We start from the raw sequence: 3,263 nt of genomic DNA, 5'->3' as shown, positions 1-3,263 counted from the left end.
TTAATAAAATGAATGATATGAAATTAAACCAACCAGTATCGTTTCATGGCTGCGAATTTGGATGACCCAATCTTCTGGGGCCCCCTAGTGGCCAAAATGGGGGCGGCCCTAGGCTCGTGCCTCTGCCTCTGCCTGCATCCTGGTGGGCCCAGGGCCCCAACTCCCTCCCCCCTGCATGCAGGCATACATCACAATTGTTGTTGAAACAGTCACTTTTATTTAGTTTTTTTTTTTTTTTTTAAAGGAAATGGGTATGAACAATTTGAAACAACTTAAGCAAACAACAAAAACACACACAAGGAAATGGAAACAACTCAAACACAAAAAGCTTTTTTTTAATTAGCTTCCCTCTTCTCCCTCCTCTGCTGTCTATAGCGTTCCCTAACCTCTGGCTTTTGTTTGTACTGGCCCCATCTTAGTTTTCTTCGTAGAGGTCCTCGGTTGCGACCCCCCCACGGACCTCGGTGAGCCACTGCTCCACTGTCCTCCCCGAGGGCTCGGTTGCCTGGCAAAATGTCTTTTTAGTTCTTTGTGGCCCGTCACAAACAGTACACAAACTGTCCATTTATTATCATGACACTATTTACATTTATATATACACAACTGCGTACACAAGATGCGTCCACTGCGCATGAGGCTGACCGGCAGCCTTCAGTGTCATGTTAGGGAGGACAGCCACTCCTCTGGACTCTGTCCTTTGGCTGCCACAGGGCAACAGGTCACCCTCTCCCCGCTCTCCTTCCTCAGCACTCTGTGTCCAGTCTCTTTGATTTTCCCTCTGCCCACAACTGACCACTGGACCACAGCAGATGATGGAGGGCCTCCTCACTGTCAGAAACTCTCCCCTCTGAGCTGCTTCTGCCTGCATCTCCTGCAGCCTCCTGCGATGCCAGGCGGTGGCCTTTGGGGTCATGGAGGCTGCTGAGGTGCAGGGAGCAGAGGTGGAAGGAGCAGGTGGGGTGGGGGTGGTGGCAGGAAAAGCCCAGGATGGTCCAGCAGTGGGCTCCTCCTTTTCGGTCACAGATAGCAGCAGCGCATAGAGCAGCAGCAGTTTGAGGGCGGGTGGGTGCAGACCACAGTCTTGATGGTGTTGTAGTCCCTCAAAACCCAGGGTCCAGCGGCTCTGGAGGTGCCCCATCGTCCTCCTGCTGCCGGGGTGGAGGAGGCACAGCTGGATGAAGACGGTCTCCACCAGCCGGCTGGCGTCGGGCCACGTGGCCGGGCCCGCTGCCGGTTCCCACCATGCGGCTGTTAGAAGACAAAGGAGAGAGACGAGTGGTGTGAAAACGCTCTGGGACAGCAGGACAGGACGCAGCAGGTCTCTGCAGACACGCACCGTTTCACGCTCTCCACCCCCACACGGGTGCAGCGCCGGGAGCGTCGGTCTTGGCCTTCTTGAACCTCCCTTTTGTCAACTGGCTCCTGCAGCGAGGTGAATAAACTACAGGAGCCTTGTCTCATCAGGGAGGTTCTGCCACAGACCCACAATCTCCTCCACCTCAGCCTGGGTGACGTAGCCCTTCCTGCAGCGCTCCACCAGACACCGAGCCAGCAAACACCACCGGCTGGTAACCAGGAGCTCCGTCAGCTCCAACACTGACCTGAAACACACGGAGAGAAGAGCTCCTGAGCTCAGGATCAAACAGCCTGATCAGAGAATGCAGCATCAATCAGATCACATGAAGAAGAGTACAAACCGCAGAGCTGCTGCAGCAGCTTCCTGATCACCAGGGGTGGACTGGGAGGAGGGGGAGGCTGCAGAGGAGGAGGTTCAGAGGAGGAGGTTGCACTAATGAGTCCACTTGCTCTAAGCCGAACTCATCAAAGCCCTCATCGTTAATATTTACATGTCTATTGTATCATCTCTGATTGACACACACAAAAATAAAGAGGATTTATGGTTCTGGTTTTTCAAAGGCCCCCTTGGACGAATGAAGCGCCTCAGCCCTGGTGCAGTGCGTCAGACTGCCAGTAGATGGTGCTGCTGCCCCGTGCACCGACCTCCATGGCCCTGAGACGCTCCTGCTCACTGCATGCAGATCAATGACAAGAACGACAAGAATGCTCCCCACTTCCAATTTCATTTTCTTATCAACAGGGGGTGGAGTGTGGGGTTGTAGAGACACTGCGGGATCAGGTCTAGGTCCAACTCCCTTTGAAGCGTGGTGATGAGCCGAAACTCAGTTCTTCCTGCAAACCCTCCAACCAGCTTCCTATGACGTCACTGCATATTTCCCATCATGCACCAGAAAAAGTCAGAAGAATCCGGACCAGAGGGACTAGAACCGAACAGGGTCTTACAGACCCCCCAGACCCACCCGGTCCCCTCCCACAACTTTGTGTGACAAGGTCCCGTGAAGTAAACGTCTGGTCTGGTCCCGTTTCCGCTCTGATCCCACCGTGAGTCTGAGGGGCGTCACATCTCTCATTCATAAACCCACTCTGGCGTTGGGTGCAGTCGTGCGACTTCGGTCGTGCATATACTAAAATTGGAACGATACAGAGAAGATTAGCATGGCCCCTGCGCAAGGATGACACGCAAATTCGTGAAGCGTTCCTCATTTTCATTTTTCATTTTCATAAATATCAAAACTTTCATCAAATATTCATTTCAGTGATCTCAGTACAAACAGCGCCCCCCCGCCCGCCTCAGGAGAGCAGAGGAACTGCAGGCTGACTGGCCCCGCTCTCAGGGCGCAGCTGGAGGAGCCGCCAGTGGATCAATCAACACTGCAAACTGGAGCATGGAGCCCAAACATTACACACGGAAATATTCACGAAGGGATGCCGACACATTCTTTGACTTGAGGCCTTCATAATAACAATTGTGCTGGAATCCTTACAGCAAGACATTTACCTTTTGTAACAAATATGTTCCAGATATTGAACACGCACATCCGCAAATAACCCCGGTGTTGAGTCTGGGACCGTGTCATATTCAATTTATCCGATTAACAACCACAAAAAACCAGCTGACGTTAATAATGACTCGGTTTGCGGGCTGCTGCTAGCTACACAAGCTAACTCAGTGCAGTCTCTCGTCTTTTAGCTTCTGATACTTACATAAAGTTTGCTGAATAAAGTTTTCCGACACATTCAGAGCAAACTACGACATAATCAAACGTTGAATTGCCATACCTCTCAATTGTCTGAATCCGTTTTTATCCCGTTACAATGCACGTGGTCTCCGTCCCGTGTCTCCGGAGCTGCAGGTGACACGCAGGTGCAGCGTGCTCGTCTCGTGACTCCACTGATCCCAGACC

At 52.2% G+C, this 3,263-nt stretch overlaps 1 non-coding gene across 1 annotated transcript; it reads left to right on the top strand.

Annotated features, from left to right (window-relative positions):
- Positions 1-2,460: 2,460 nt before the first annotated feature.
- On the top strand, positions 2,461-2,566 carry LOC115391178 (U6 spliceosomal RNA). Its single transcript, XR_003931739.1, has one exon. It is a non-coding gene; the product is annotated as a U6 spliceosomal RNA (small nuclear RNA).
- Positions 2,567-3,263: the final 697 nt, after the last annotated feature.

Source organism: Salarias fasciatus, chromosome 6, assembly GCF_902148845.1.
Source record: "Salarias fasciatus chromosome 6, fSalaFa1.1, whole genome shotgun sequence".
In the NCBI taxonomy this organism is placed as follows: Eukaryota; Metazoa; Chordata; class Actinopteri; order Blenniiformes; family Blenniidae; genus Salarias; species Salarias fasciatus.
The sequence above is the reverse complement of the archived record's forward strand: the minus strand, read 5'-3'. Positions and strand labels throughout refer to the sequence as shown.